Source organism: Manis javanica, chromosome 7 (assembly GCF_040802235.1).
Source record: "Manis javanica isolate MJ-LG chromosome 7, MJ_LKY, whole genome shotgun sequence".
NCBI classification, from domain to species: domain Eukaryota; kingdom Metazoa; phylum Chordata; class Mammalia; order Pholidota; family Manidae; genus Manis; species Manis javanica.
This window is the reverse complement of record NC_133162.1, coordinates 111355252-111372533: the sequence shown is the minus strand read 5'-3', so window position 1 is coordinate 111372533 and position 17282 is coordinate 111355252. Positions and strand designations below refer to the sequence as shown.

The 17282-nt window shown below is 34.2% G+C and overlaps 1 protein-coding gene across 6 annotated transcripts in view; it reads left to right on the top strand.

Annotated features, from left to right (window-relative positions):
- The window catches only part of LRP1B (LDL receptor related protein 1B), a 1876014-nt gene that overhangs the window by 580715 nt on the left and 1278017 nt on the right, over nucleotides 1-17282 (top strand). The window lies entirely within an intron of this gene.

Genomic DNA, 17282 nt, shown 5'->3' with positions numbered 1-17282 from the left:
GTCATCTGTGAATAGGAGTAAACTGAATGTGATTCACTTTTCTAGTGTGATTGTACTTGAAGCAAGAATTATTTTGACACTTTGTGGCTAACCTATCTTAGCTTGCTAAGGAAAAAAATTATGTGTGTCATGTTCCTGATAAGGCCTGTTGAATGGTGTTGAGAATATATTAACTTAGTCTCTGAAGATGGCTTCATCCCAGCATAGGTTTCTGGAGAAATAAATTACCACCCTGAGTTTAGGTATCTCCTACTAGTTCATATCTATTGAAACTTGGAAGCCTACTAGTTTCCATCAATGGCTCCCCTTTAAAAGCATTCTAAAGGCTGAATAGTAAAGGAACCACTTGAATTCAAGAAAGCAATGGACTCAGGGAAGTGAGGAATTTTGATGAACAGCACATCATAATTTGTGAGTTCATGTTTGCTTTTGCCAACCTGCAAATCCTCAGATTTCCAGATTCCCAGTTAATTTAGGTTAGCAGGCCATGGGCAGAGAATACAGAGCAGCTGTATTCGTTCCCTCATCTGCTTGTAAACAATTGAATTCTTAATTCTTGCCTGATTTTGTCTGTGTTTTATAGTCTTCCTTAGTAACAGCAAGAGGAAACCAACACACTTCACCATTCCAGTCAAATACAACTGTGTTGTCATGTATGAGTCCATGGCTCAATAAAGATCGTCTGTTTCCTCACTGCCCACAGCCCAACTACTTGATTTTGGTTATGGGAATTCCCCATTTGTAGGTACCTGTTAACATATTTGTTATGGTATAAGTAAAGCTACTGTGATGAAAAGTTCCAAAAACTTAAATAGGTCAAACAAAATAAAAGTGTATTTCCCTCTCATACAATAGTTTTGAGATAGATGGACTCTCTAGAGGAGACAGGTTTATTATATAAGATGACCCCAGGTCCCTTTTGTGGCTTATCATTTCTGAGGATCCCTGGATCAGCTGTGCAGCTCACCTGCATTCCAGCCCATGGGTACATAGAGGAGGAAATGAAGGATATGGATTTTCTTTTACAGAAATTATCTGGAAGTTGTATACATCACATTTGTTCACTTTTCATTCATGAAAAGTTGGTCATGTTGACCTGTCTGTCTAGCTGCCAAGGAGTCTGGAAAGTGTTGTACCTCTGTTTAATTATTCATAACCACTTTATAAGAAAATTCTTGCATTTCTATCATCCAAGGTTTTCCCATATGTTCAATAGCAATCCATGCAAATGTTAGTATATTTTCTTTAGTGCATTATCTCCATAAAATAGAGACTGTAGCTCAAAAATTACTTTTCTTTCTGAGTATGTTCTTGTTCATTCTGTTTTGTTTTGTTTTCTCTGAGTGGCATTGTAAGAGTGTGTTTTGTTTGTTCTATGTTTCATCCAGCTCAAACATTTTGTTGGGAACAGAATAAATCCTCTCTACTGCACAGAAATCAATGAGCCAATGAAACTTTCTCCAAACGGTTCCCTTCTACCATAGGTATTTTCTATTGAAACTGTTTTTGTTGCTGGTATTGTTGAGTAACATCAGCATAGAGCAGATGAAAAACAAACATATTGTTTACATTTGATCCTCTGGAAAAAAGGAATGGAGGAAAAGGAAGGAAAGAAAGAAAATGCTGTGTGCAGAATGGTATTCCATTTAAATAATACATTTTAACCCACCTGTTACGCATGATGCACATTTCCATCTATTAATGGAAAAAGTTAAAGTGCACCCCAACTGAGCCACAGGTGAATGAAAAGAGTGAAGGTAGACATTTTATTTTACACTTCTAGGTTATTTGGATGTTTTCAATGAGCATGCCCTATGTTCATTATTTTTGAAATATCAGTAATTAAAAAGAGGCAAGTGAATAGCAAGTAACCTGGTTTCTGAAATATGGCAGAAAGAAGACACAGATTCCGAATGGCTTCTTATGCCATCTTTTCCCCAGACTGTCATGGCTGCATTTCTTTTCCCTTGCTTATTAAATGTTTGTTCCTCCTATTTTTAACAGGTTTTGTCCCTCTTTTTGAGATAAGGGCTTTCAGCACAGCATGCGGGAGTAGGAGACAGAGCATGCATTTAGCAGTCAGCTAGATGATTAGGTTTGTAGCCTAGAACTTCTGCTTACTTACTAATGGAGCTGGAGCAAATTATCGAACTTCTCAGTCTTAGGTTCCTCATCTATAAAATGGAGATGCTATTAAGTGCTTACTTGTGCTCATCAAATATTCACAACCTCCTTGGGTAGAAATGAACCTCCCTTTCAGAGCCAAGTAAAATACAGAACTGAAAATTGAACCCACCTTTGTCTGATACCAAATTTCATGTTCTTAACCAATACTGACCTTTAAAGTTTTTCTTGGAATTTGGTTTATCTGTTTGTTTTTTGAAATATATAAGGGTCTATTCCTATCTAATTAAAGGAGTTTCTAATAGATTTTTTCATATCTGTTAATAAAAACCTACAATCAAGCCATTCAGAATATGATTTTGTGAAGATGTAACCTAATCTTTCTGAAGATTCATTCCTCATGCAGAACATTTCTCTTTTGGAGAGATCCAATTTTTCAAACCGTGATGATCAGCACATTTTCAGTGGGTTTAATTTCACTAACAGTTGGTGCCCAGTTTCTAAATTCTGCCTGGAAAATGAGTTATTTCCCAAAAGATACTTGCCAAACTGGCATTATTATTAATCACCTCTTTGTTTCATCTTGGGCAGCTTCTGGCAAGTAGCTCAGTGTTGGTGTTTTAATATCTGTATGTTCTTACAAGGAAGTACAGATAATTGTCTTCATTTTACCTAATGTAATCCTGGCAGCAGACACATAAACCTATTTGAGATAGTCCCAAGTGAACCACAAGAATTAATATTAATGGATAACATGAAAACATTGAGATTAGGCTGTCCCACTGGTCATTACCAATAATGATTATTATGATAAACATTAGTTTAGATAAATATGTAGGGTAAGTCATAAAACTCTAGAATGTGCGCGGTAGAAACAGAAAATGCAATGGCCTCCCTTAACAAAGACCCTGCGGAAATAAAATTAAAAACTGGTCTACCTATACTTTAACTCACTTTAGTATCTTGATTAGAAAGTGTTTTTGAAAGTGCCTGTAATATGGAATGCTGAACTGTCTTTTCCAAGACTATTAGTCTATATATGTATATAATTTATATGTATATAAATGGAATGTATATAAAATACAATATGCCCAGCAAGAACTTCATAAATGTTGTTTACTAGAAAACTGTGTAGAAAGTTTAATAAGAGATTTTAACAGTTATTCACAGTTTTATAAAACATGAAGGCAATTTTTCAAGATACACAAGTAATTCAGACAATGGCAATTTTGTGTCTTTTGATTGTAGAAATTTTAGGCAGGATAACTCTTTTAAAGTCTTTCTTTTTATGAAGAAGTTAGCCAGATATAAGGTATTTTCATGTTTATTCATTTATTGAACCAGACCTTTATTGAATGCCTAGGCTGAGCCTGCTATTTTCCTTTGGCCTGGACTGATTGTTTTGTATCTTCAGAACCAAGGACAGCATTGCACAAGCAGCAGTTCTTGGTACACAATAAGTGTTCAGTTAAAGACTGGCTTTAGTTCTTAAATTTGTTTCAGTTTTTAAATTCACTTTTACATATAATAGTAGCTAAATTTTTGACAATACTTGATTTAAATATCATCACTACTTCAGAGTATTTTCTGACTTATTCTGATTCATCAGGTTGCTATAGTTTCTCTGCCCTGGCAGCTCCTTATTTGTACTTTGCAAAAAAAAAAAAAAGTAATGATGTTTTATTTGTTTACCTGCATCTCTTCTAATAAGCTGTAAACTTTTCAAAGAGAATGTTGTGTACATATGTATGTGTAGGTATTTTTTCATCAGGCGTTCTGTGTATTCTCAATCTTTAATACGGTGCATGAAAACTGATAGATATTGACCGTGTGGGCATCTTCCCCGCCGGGACTTTATGTTTGGCTCTGGGGCAGTCACTGCCATCAGAGGGTGCTCCTAGGTTGTAGAGTTGTCAAGAACAAAGCTCTGGAGAGCAGCTTTAGTCAAGTAGGCATTGGGATTACCTGAAGGCTTAATTGACACTGGCTCCTACCTCCTAAAGATGCTGAGGCAGTAGTTTTGGGTGTAGCCCAAGAATTAGCAGCTCTAACAAGCACGCAGGTGCTACAGTCCTGTGGACCACATCAGGTTCCCACTACCCTAGACCACTAATTGTGGAGGAATAAAAGGTAATTTTTTAATAAAAAAATCATTTTTTTAAACTGAAATAAATCCAATTATGTGTTTGTAAGAATATATGTTTGGTGCTTAGAGATGTGATAGGTTATAGGAGAATATCTTCTAGAGAAATTTAAAATACATAACATTAAGGCATTTTTGAAATTCCCATAACTTGCCATGTCGCTGCTGTTATCCACACCATTTGTCTTAATCTAAATACCTTTTTTATATGAATGCTATAAAATAATAGTAAAAGCTTAGTGCCCAATCCTCTATTCCATTATTCAATAGAACCACTGTTAACAGTTTCTTATTCCTTCCAGAAGTGTTCTATGCAAGCACATATATATTATTGATGCATTTCTTTATACAAATGGGATCTACAATTTTCTTACCACACTAAACATACTTGGATAATTATGCATATCAGTACTTGAAACCCTTGTGAATAAATTAATTTTAATCAGTTTTATTCATGAGTTCTGCTACACAACAAATATTAAACACTCTGCTAAATGTAGACAAAACTGGGTACTGGAGAAAGGTATATTGTAAGATAAATGAAATACGGTTTCAGTTCCAGTGAGAGAGATGGATTTGTTTCCTTACAATATAAAGATATTGAGTGCTTACTCTATACCAGGCACTGTCTTAGGCACTGTGAGTACAAACAAAATGACCTGTAGATCCAGCCTTCAAGAAGGTCCAGGGATTTCAGTAGAGAGAGAAAAATGTAAATATAATGCAGCTTAGTAAGTGTATAATATAGCCAGGTACAAGATATGTTAGAATGGTCACCTCAACTTCAGAGGTAAAGAAAGTCTATCTAGAAGAAAAATCACTCAAGATTGCTCTCAGATCTCAAGCATGGACACCAGTGTTGTTCTCTGTGGAAACCCAGAGAAGACAGTAACCACTTCCCACAGGGTACTGGTGAAGAGTTCAAATGGTGTGACATGTGCTGCACCTCACAGGGCAAGTAGAGTTTAACCAGACTAAGAAGGCAATGAGTGTGTTACCAGCAGAGAGAAAACAGAGAAATAATAAAAAAAGATATATCACTGTCATGATAATGAGCTCTGTGATTATTGAGTTTATTTTAGGAAGCAATAAGACTTGAAACTTGGAGGTCAGGTTATAAATAATCTTAAACATTGCAGTGAATAGTCTGAGTTTTATCCTCAGGAAACACTAGCCATTTCACGCAGGTTAGTGACATGATCTTTTTATTTATTCATTTATTTTTTAGAGCCGTTTCTTCCAGTTTTGTAGAGAATAGACTGGACTTGGAAGCACTCACAAGAATGGAGGTGGGTTTTGTAGAGAAGTGTTCCAATAATAGGAGAAGAAGATTTTGAGAACTTGAACTAGAATACAAACTCTGTAATTGTATAGGTGGTGTATATCATATTGTCCTAAAATAAGAAATAGGTATCCAATCCCTAGTACTTAGCACCTATTACCTAGCACATCAACTATTACTTAGTAGGTGCTCAAGAAATATTAGTTGAATAAAGTGACAAGAGTTCCTGGCTGAATTTTGAAAAAGAAAGATGTATGATTTGATAATTCAAACAAGTTTGAAAGGAAAGAGAATGAATTTGGCCATGTAGAGATGTCCTTAAAATGTGTCATTGCTCTTTTATGGGGCGAGCTCCTGAATTTCACTTTCCTCTCTTTTGGAATGCCTTCTTCAGTTGGGTAAACAGAATATTCTGTCTATGCTGTCAGTATGATTTTTTCACCAACATAGCTCAGTATGAATGTCATTTTTACCATAATAACTTTATTTAAAACAAATTGTTTTAAAAGATAGCTCTTTTAATGTGAACCTAATAACCCACTCCAAAGTGAACATGGCAGATTAATTTTAAAGCAGCAGCATGAAAATTTCTTTAACTTTAATATACTGTTCATCTGGATTTTTGCTTGTTGACTGAGAAAAAAATCTGGGTAATTTGTCAAATATGCACATATGGTTGAGTCCTTTTGGCCTATTTAAAATCCAACTAATGAAGATACCAGCGAGACTTGATCTTTTTGCTGCCTCCCCTATATCTCTTCCTTTGGAACTCATAACACAATTTCTCATTATTCATAATATGCTTTCTGGTAGCCAGATACCCTCAAGATTTCATTACCAAGTCTTTGCTTGGTAGCCTCAATAATTATGCAAGGACATTGTATTTCTTAAAATTGAAACAGATTTTTAAAAATCTTCTCTTTTTCATCCCTCATCCTGCCTGAACTTGGACATATCAGTTATAGGCAGCAGTCCAAATTAGAAGGGAGCCAGTCATTGTCTTTGGGAATGATTCCATATTGAGCTAATAGTCTTCTCCTCTAGGTGCCCTCACTGGTGCTGGACTGGCATTAGAAAAGATAATCTGGCGTTTCCCAGGAGAAATCACTGCTCTTGCCCCAACCCCTTTCCCATTGTTTTGTACATATTTACCTTACTCTGGTCTTTTTTCAATGTTTATTATATGACATCATTCTGAATCTTTTCATTCTAAGTATTCTTTTGGGGTACCATGGAAACAGGGACTTCTCCTCCTTTCCAAATATTGTCTCCACTCTGCCATCTACACTCTTTCTGTTGGTTAAACACACATGCAGAATTGCAGAACACATTTTCCCCATAATCCCACACACTTTTTTAAGCAAGTTAACTATATGCCTTTTCTCAAGGAGACTATTAGTTTAATACAAAGGGAATTCCTAAACTGCAAATAATAATCACATGTTAAAATTATAGTTCATTATATCACAAGGTTGTGAATCTCTTGTCACTAGAAGTGTTAAACCAAGGCTATTCAAGCAGACACTGGATAATTTGGAGAAAACTTTGTGTAGCTGGTAGTTAGTCCAGGTAGATAATGTTTAGTCACCCTGATGGTCATTTCTACTATGTTTTCCTATTCAAATTAAATTTGGAGTCTATGGAGTGTTTCAATATATTACCAAGGCTATCTTAGATTCACAGAGAATTGTTCCATTCAGATGCTGAAATGCTGGACCTTTGGGTTTCAGAAATGTAAGTGCTTGGGAATGAAGGAATTCTAGAGGTAATTCACAATACCATTATAGGACTTAAGTACAGTATAGAGGAATAAAAAATTATATTTGTCCTCTAGCATAGTTTCCTTGATAGTAATGATAATTGCATTTCCCCAAAAGAAACAAATGATAGGAACATAGTTATCCTGATAATAGGCTTCTAATGAATTACCAATATTCTTATTATAAAAAGAAGACTTATAATTTTGATTGAATATAACTCTGTGATTAGAATCATAGTAACTGTGAAATACATTGGAAGTCCAGTTGGTGCTAACAGTCAAATAATGAACTATTTGAGAGGCAGTGATAACTTAATTTTAAGTATTTGTTAATTATTTATAAGTGCACAAAATCTATAAGAAAAGAGCTGAGGAATATTCTGAAAAAACAACTTGGCTCTGGAAGATAGTGGGATGTTTGTCCCTTTCATTGGATGAGAGAATATGGATGTATTACTTCACAGATGAACAACCAGTATCTTCCATAGGCTGTCATTTCACTTAGGTAATTTTAATAGGGGTAAACTTTGAGAATCAAATGGGATGTGGGGATTGATTTAAACTAAATGGCTCCTGTTCACATATTTAAATGCTTAGTCAGTTATGAGTATGCTGCAATTTAAATTTGAATATATTCAGGGGACATACTACAGTCCCTTTTGTTTTCTTAACCAAAACTTTTTACCAGAATGCTATGTATTATGTTGATTGATTGGGTGCTTTTGATAAGGATTCTTAATGAAGAAATCAATAATACAAATTCACTTAACTGAATGAATTTTTTTAATATAACTTTCAAGTTATTCCTTTATATAATGGATAATCAAGAGCTAAATGTAGTACATAACAATATCATTCCCTGTGAATTTGTAGAAATAGGAGACTTGAAGAAATTTTTTAATAATATCTATTGACCATGAATTAACCTTGACCTATTGAAAACTAAATTTAAAACAAAACTCTCTCATTATGTGTTTATACATTTCTTTTTATTTCATATTTCATAATGAATTATTAGCTATAGTATCAAGTGTACCTTTATTAATAAGAAATACAGATCCAGGTAATATTTATATAACCTTTGCACATAATTGTCAACATTGCAAACATCATAATGACTTATTTCTTGTCTCCAGCACAGAAGCTTTAAAATAATACAAAAAAATATTTTGCAATATGTTTATTGGTAAAACTTAGTTATTCAGTGTGTGTTTCATATTAAGCACATTTATCTATTCAGATTATAGATTAATGAATAATGCTTTCTCCCAATAAAATTATATTCCAATAATATATATGTATAATAGATGTTATATATAAATATGCCATACAATATATCATAAAAACACCTTAAGTAGCACATGTGGGTTAGGATTTGTTCTGGAATTTGAAGGAATGGATAGGATACAAAGAATAGAAGTAGATTATGCACTCTAATTTTAGTGGTATAAATAATGCTATTTAAATTGAGAATATTTCTTATTAAGTATCAAGAGGTTTGGAAAAACGATGGGAAAGCAATGCTGCAAAAATGGAAACAGGTAAGATGTCTAATTTCAAAAGCAGAAAATCATATAGGGAGGTGGAGAGGTTGAAGGGATAGCTGGAGGATATCTATGTTAAAGGTAATTAGAAGTTTTGGGATAATATACAGCCATCAATCCTAATTCTAGATTCATACTTTTCATCATGATTATATTTTCTGAGAACTACTAAGTTATGAGAAATTCAAAAATGAATTTGCATCTGACACTTTTTCTAGTGGAGGAGCTAATACCTGTTTACAAATGGCAATACTCTACATAGTATAAAATGAAAAGAGTTAAACTGTTAATACAAAGAATGCATTCTAGAAAATGAAAAGAGAAATATTCATTTCCAAAGAATTTCAGGAAAGTTGAAAAATGCAGACTTTTAAAAATTTACTTCTTTTGTTTTTGTTGTTTCAAAAGTAATATATACTTGTTGAAAAAAATCTTAAAATATAAATAAAACTAATAAAGTAAAAGTACTAATAATCTCACAATTCAAAATACACTAGGTAAGAGTTTGACAGCATTGAATAAGAAGATTCAATTAACGCCAAACATGAAAACATAAAGTCAATGACAAAATATATCTAGAAGGATTGTTCTGTGTAAATACTAATTCAAATCTGTCTATTTAAAGGTAGATTACATATGGTAAGAAAGGAAGGTGGTTGGCTTAAAGAAATGAGGACACTGTCCCTCTGTTTTGAAGTTCTCAAATATCTAGTGAGATGGGCTATAAAACTGAAGGAAAACAAGGAAGTCAAGTTATACAGAAAAAGCGAAATCTAACAAACGATTCTTGCTAATATTGAAAATACATCTCCAAGGAGGAAGAGAAAAATACATCCCCCAGTCTAGTGGAAAGAAATGTCCATAAACTAAATATGGAAAAGTAAATTTGTGAATTATTTTTTAAATTGGGCAAATGTTCAAAAACGTTGAAGCCACTCACTAGTATTTTTTTCAGTCTTTTGTGAGTAAAAGACCACCTTGAATTAAGAGAATGGCTACTGAGGAAAGGAACTGTAATTGTTAAATCCCCCCTCCCTGAAACAGCACTCATTGGAGTAATAGGTAATTATGCTTAATGTGTTTTCTTCTACATCTTCCTCACTGAAACATTAGATTAAAAAGAAAATGAGAAAATAAATAGAAGTAATAAGGGAAAGGTTAGAATTTAGAGGAATGCGTTTCAAGTAGTTCTGTACCATACTGCAAAATCTTTAGCATATCCATACCAAAGCAGAAACACGCGGTTTTTGAAAAAAATAGTCAGCATAATGGGATTGGAAAATTTTAAACAATGCAAACTATCTGCTCAGGTGTCTGGGAATTGACATCTGATTATGTCAATTTGGGGTTAAAAAATTATTTCTTTGGGAAGTATTTCTCCAAATTAAGTTTTACTAATTACAATTATAGCATTCTGTTTAATGTGTAAGGGTAATGTTATGGTACTCTACTACTGTGTATCTTGCTTCAAACGTAGAATTAGCTAATATTAAGGGTTTACTCTTTGCCAGATATCTTATTCTCAGGGCTTCATGAGCAGTAACTCATTTTATCCTCACAAAAACCTTTGAGATTGACATTATCATGCCCATTTTGGGGGATGTGAGTACTGAAAGTTTGTGCCCAATGTCTTATAACTACCAAGTAACAAAATCAAGATCTGAACTTTTATTGTCCAGCTCCAAAGTTTGAGCTCTTAACTCCCTGCTGTATTGCTCCTTCTAAATGAAACAACTGTTTTTATAACACATTTTTCAGCTGAATATGTTGCTAAATCTTTCTCAAGTACATAATTTGAGAATGCATCATTGTAATAAACCATAGCCTCCTGCTATCACTGATGTCTATGTATCTTACCAATTGCATGCTATGATTTTTTTTAACCCATCAGTACTTCAAAGGATATCAAATACTTCATCTTTCAGGAGATTATGCAGTGTCATTTTAAGGAGTGGGTAGAAATTTCCAAGATCTTAGGATATGCAACAGGAAAGTATTATTAGCTCTTTGCTGTCACAAGGAACCACATACATACAGGATGCCCTGTTATTTCACAATGTCATGTGAAGCATCACTGTGCAGTATTTCTATGTATACACATGTAATGAAGGCACCATGCTGGTACCTAAACAAAATCATTTGCTAAATCAGCATGGTGATATAGATTAACAATCAGGCAGAACAAGTCTGGGGTCATGTACCAAAGAAATCCTATCCAAGGTCAAAGATCTTTATTGGAAATAACTGAGCTGAAAGTTTTCACTGAATTTTGTTATCTCAGCAGTACACTAACAATGAACAAAAGACAAAAAATATTCAAAGGTCAGCATGTCTTTTGGGGAGCTAGCAAGCAAGTAAGCATTTCTGAAGCAAGACAAATGGCTTCAAAGCACAACCCTATCTAATCCACATCTAATTCAGCATTATGCCTATGTGCTTTTGCTCATGCTGCTTGAAATATCTACCTGTTTAATTCCCAGTCATCCTCAGTCATTGTAACCAGATGATAAGGAAAATAAAGACTACAACAGTAATGATGACAAATTCGCATTTCTGAGCACTAATCCAGATGCTTGCAAAGCAACATCTCATTGAAATCATCTAACAACAAAAGGGTACATAGTATTATCACCGCTGTATAGTTGAGGAAATTGAGTTTAGGAAAAGTAAAATAATTTACCTAAGACTACATAGCTAATGTGTTCCAAATATAGGCCTCCTCTATGTGATTTTGAAAAATTTATTCTGTTATATTCAAAAGATAAATGCAACTGTCATCTTCTCTATAAAGTCTTCCTGTCCCCTCCTCCAAGTCCCTGTCCTTCCCACACCCAGCAGAACTGGGAACCCTCCTCCACCTTGGTGATCACAGTTCTTAATACCTACTGATTTTAGAAAATACATTGTATATTAGGATAAAATAGTTTATATCTATCTCTCTACTGAACAAGTCCCTTGAAGGTGGGAACCATCTCTTTGGTCCATAGTTATTATAGGGAATTAAATAAATAATGGATTAAGATCGATTAGATGAAACAAGGAAGATTTTAAAGAGAAAGAGACTTTAAGAAGAGCCTGAAAGTAAAGGCACAGGGAAAATAAGTTAGGAGAGGTAGCATACCACCAGACAGAACACATGAACCAAAGCAGTCTTGAGACTTCCTGCTGGTAAATGCTGAGTCATCTTTGCTGATTAGAGGAGCAGCAAATTGATGAAAGTGGGAATGCCTAAGAGGTAGGGCTGGAAGAGTACCTCGGGCCTGCTTGTAAAGGGGCTTAAATGCCAGGCTGGGAATCATCAAAGAGTTTTGTGTTGGTAAAAAGACATGTTCAGATAATTGTTTTAAAAGAGTATTTTTGCTTGCTGTGCAGAAAGAATGAATTAAAGCAAATTGTTAGGCTAATTAGCAGGCTGCTGCAGAAGTTTTTAAAAATAGGAATTGAGAGCTGGAACCAAAGCATTAGAAGTGAGGATGTAGGAATTATATTGATATGAGAGACATTACGGAGCTGAAATCAGTGGCATGTTTAGGGACAGGAATGCATTTAAAATACCTCTGAGATAACCTAGGCCATGCTGGAAGACGATACTACTCCTCAAAAATGCTGGATGAAGAGCCCATTTGAAAGCTAAACAGTACAGTTTTGGATGTGTGCTTTTTTTTCTCTCTGTAGGACACCAGAGAGTATACCCAAGAAAGTACTGGATATTCCAACATAGATAAGGAAAGAAGTCAGGACTGAAGGATTCCACTTGGGAAAATAACAATGTTGGCGCTTAGGACCTCAATGAACAATACTGAGAAGAGGCTATTAAATTTGGTGTTTCAGTCAGTCCTCAGTGCTAATTTTTAAGAGAGGAATGTTCTACTAGCAAAAGGGAGCTGCTCTCCTTCTTCATTCATCATTGATATTTGTCTAGCAAATGATAGGTAATTCCTCACACATAGTAGGTGCTCAATATAGATTTAGGGTGGCTGAATTAATTTGCTTTGAAGACTGAATGAGAGTAACAGACAAAAATAATCCTTAGAAGAGGGGAGAATTAATGGAACAACAGTATTGGAGTAAAAGAGACAAGGAACGATGGTGCTTATATGTCTCCGCAGCAGGGCTGCCCAAGTAAGGGTTCACTGGATGATTGTATCAGAAGGGAGCTCAGGTGGAAGTGTCCAGAAACTTAATGATAGTGGTGTGAATGTGATGATAGTAAGTCAGAAGTTTATTAGATTCTGGATTAATTGTGTCAGGGTCAGCATAGAGTAGAATTTAGCAAGATTTGGAGCCTAGGATAGTGAGTCCTACAAGATGTGAAAGGAGGCATCACTGAGATAATACTTATATTCATTTTCTATTGCTCTCTGTAACAAATACCGCAGCTTCATGGCTTCACACGTATGTATTGTTTTACTGTTCTCTAAATTATAGGTTCAACACAGATCTCACTACGCTGAAATCAGGATGCTAGTAGGTCTGTGTTCCTTCCCGGAAGATGTAGGGGGAACTATGTGTTGTTCCTTGCTTTCTCCGGTTTTCTGAGGCCGCCCGCAGTCCTTTCACTCCTGGTCCCTTTCCTCCATCTTCAAAATCATCAACACCACCTCTCTTTGACCTTTTTTCTGTTACATCTCTGCAACTTCTCCCTGAATATCAGACTCCCCAGGGGACCAGTGATCTTACCAATTTCTTACATTTCCTTGCAGATATAGTTAATGCATATATGGATAGTAAATATGTTTAAACCTTGGGTTTTTTCTTTTATTTTTCACTTAATAAAAGAGCCTGGAAATATTTCTCTTTCAGTACATGAAGGGCTACCTTACTCTCCTACCTTAAAATGAGAAAAAGATAACAGAGTTTGAAGATGATCTACCTCCTCCAAATTCACTGCAATTGTGTTAATACTAGACCTTTGTATGATTAGCAATATTATACTTTAAATTATACTGTAATATTTAGTGGGTCTCAGTTTTTTGTAATGTCTTATTTAGGCAAAGGGTCAAATTAAAAAAAAAAAAGCATACAGACCTCCAATAACAGAGGAATGGTAAAATCCATTACTCTAAGATAAATGTAGTATTTCAGAAAGGCATGGTATTCATTTGCTTAAAGATTGCATGAAGAGAAGGAAAGCAACATAGTTTTAGTCACAAATCTTACATTAAAAATGGATAAAAGATTTGAATAGATGTCTTTCATACTATTATAAATATGAAATAATTGAATGGGAAAGTTGACACTCAAAATCATAAAATGCCAGGTATGAGAATCCCCCCACATTTTTGAATTATTGTGTTTAATCTTGAGAACAATTTTGAGGCAGGTATTATTGCTGTATTTATTTTACATAAAAAGCCTTCACCCATTTCCAAGTATCTATGTATGTGTTCTATTTTTAATAATAACATAGTCTCTATTTTAGCCACAGAAGTACTGCAAGGAAACACCACGTTATAGGTTGCAAGGAAGAACAAGTAGATCTTGTTTGAATTCTAACACTCCCAACATGTGTGTTATTGAATATCCAGGACTGAGAATTAAAATTGAACTATCAGAATTGTGCTCAATCTGGATGTGTGAATGTTTATAACAAAAGGGGACAGAAAAAGTGAAATTTGACATGGTTATTTTCACCACCAACAAACATTTTATGAATCTGCTGGACATAGGATGAGGTGGTAGTACTATAAATATGAAGATTTTAGGTTAAATCAGTCTTCCCAAATTACTGTTTTTAGGATGTAGCTCAAATGTCATTTTATCTGACAGCCACAAGCAGAATTAATCATCTGTCTTCTCCTTCCATGTTAAAATTGAAACATAAATCCGTTTGCATATCTGTCTCAACAAAAGCTGAGTGACTGGATAGCAAGATCTACTTTCTTGATTATGTCTCTCTCCAAATGTTGGAAAATATCTGGGCTTAAGTAGTGTACAAAGAGTAAAAGTAATGAACATTAACTGGCTTGTAATAATCCTGCCTTAACCTATTCACTTCCTTTTTGTATTTAAAGAGTAGGCTGACTAATATCTTATGCTTTGAATATAAAAAAATAAAAAAGCTCCTTTTCTGAAGGAAGAATTTGACGTGAATTATTGCTTTGGAAATTAAAAATACTCTATTGGAAATAAGTCAGAGGAAAAATACAGTATAGGGAATATAGTCAATAATATTGTAATGACTATATATGTTAACAGTTAATAGATTTACTGTGATCACTTCATTACATAAATTTTGAATCACTGTGTTATATACCTAAAACTAATAATACTGTATGTCAACTATACTTCAATAAAGAAAGCATTCTGTTGGACATGTTTCTTGATGTTATGTTTTTGAACAGCTACATAGGATGTCCGTTAGACATTTTTATTTTATGCCAACTACCATAGTGCTCTTTAAGTTTCACTTTGTGAGAACTGAAGAAGTAAAGAATGATTCACCATCCTGACATGTCATTTTAATATTACTTTCAGAAGAGAAGTATTGGCAACTGAGTGTACAAGCACTGTTGTTTAGCATGGAAGTCTGGAAAAAAAATTTAAGGAATCCAGGAAATACCTGTATTTCAGTGATCGCATAATTGCACTAGTTCATCATAATAATGTGACAATCATTATAAAATAATGTTTTGTCTCAAATTTTAAAGACATTAACTGAATCTTTTCATAGGCAAGTTAGAAATTCTGAATTGCTGTTAGATAAAAGTAGCAGGCAAGCACTGCTTTACAACAGAGTTGCCTCCTAAAAAAATCAAGAGCACCTCAGTAATGACATTGTCTTTGGCATCTTATGGGGCTCCAGTTGTTAGTGTAGACGACTCTAAACATTTTTCTAACTCAATTGTCATTGACATTACACTCTTAAAAATTTTTTAATTAAATCTCATCAAATATAGGCACATTTTAATTTCCATTTAAGAAAACCTAAATTAGAAAGCACATTTAATATACATAAATGGATCTGTTAATGATGATAATGTCAGTTAACATGACATAATGTTTTGGGGGTTCTTATACAAAAAATCACGTGCATATTCCCAAATGTGTTACATTTCCACAGGGTTTTGGCTTTTTTCTCTCTTAAGTTTGCAGTAAATACTAGTCATATCACTTTGGTTATATTGCTTAGTGCTTTTTTTTAATGAAGTATAGCTTACCTAATTTAATAGTTTCAGGTGTATAATGCAGTGTTTCAACATTTATATACATTATGAAATCCTCACTACAGTAAATGTAGTTATCAACTGTCACCAAACCAAGTTATTACAATATTCTTGACTATATTCCCCCTGCTGTACCTTTCATCCCCATGACTTATTTATTATATAACTGAATTTTATACCTCTTAATCTCCTTTACCTATTGTGCCTACCCTCAGCCCCTACCCTCTGACAACCACCAGTTCTCTGTATTTATGAGTCTATGTCTGTGTTGTTTGTTTATTCATTTGTTTTGGTTTTTTTTGATTCCACAGTAAGTGAAATCATGAGGTATTTCTCTTTCTCTGCCTGTTATTTTCACTTATGCTCTCTAGGTCCCTCTGTGTGTTACAAATGGCAAGATTTCACATTCTTTTTCATGGCTAGTTACATATATCATATGTACATAAAAATAAATAAATATTCTTTATCTATTAAGACATTTAGGTTGCTCTTATTTCAACTATTGTAAACACTGCTATGTTTAACATAGGGGTTCCTATGTCTGTTCCACTTAGTGATTTTGTTTTTTTAGGTAAATTCTCAGAAGTGGAATTGCTGGGCTGTATGATATTTCTCTTTTTAGTTTTTTGAGAAACCCCCATACTGTTTTCCATAGTGGCAGCACCAGTTTACTTTCCCACTAACAGTGCATGAGGGTTTCCTTTTCTCTACCCTCTTTCCAACACTTGCTATTTCTTTTCTTTTGGATAGTACCCTTTCTGACCAGTGTGAGGTGATACCTCACTGTAGTTTCGATTTGCATTTCCCTGGTGATTAGTGTGATGTTGAGCATCTTTTCATGCACCTATGTGTCATCTGTGTCGTCTTTAGGAAAATGTCTATTCAGTTCCTCTGCCCGTTTTTAATTGAACTACTTGATTTTTGGTGTTGATTTTTATGAGTTCTTTATGTATTTTGGATATCAGCCCCAGTATGTCATACTTGCAAATATCTTCTTTCATTCTATTGTTTACCTTTTCATTTTACCAATGGTTTCCTTAGCTGTGCAGCTTTTAAGGTTGATGTCATCCCACTTATTTATTTTTGTTTTTATTTCTCTAGCCTGAGGAGATGTATCTAAAAAAAATTGCTAAGGCCAGTGCTCTGGAGTTTACTGCCTATGTTTTATTTAAGCAGTTTGGTTGCAGGTCTTACATTTAGGTCTTTGATGCATTTTCAGGTTGTTTTTGTGTATGGCATAAAAAAAAGTGATCTAATTTCATTC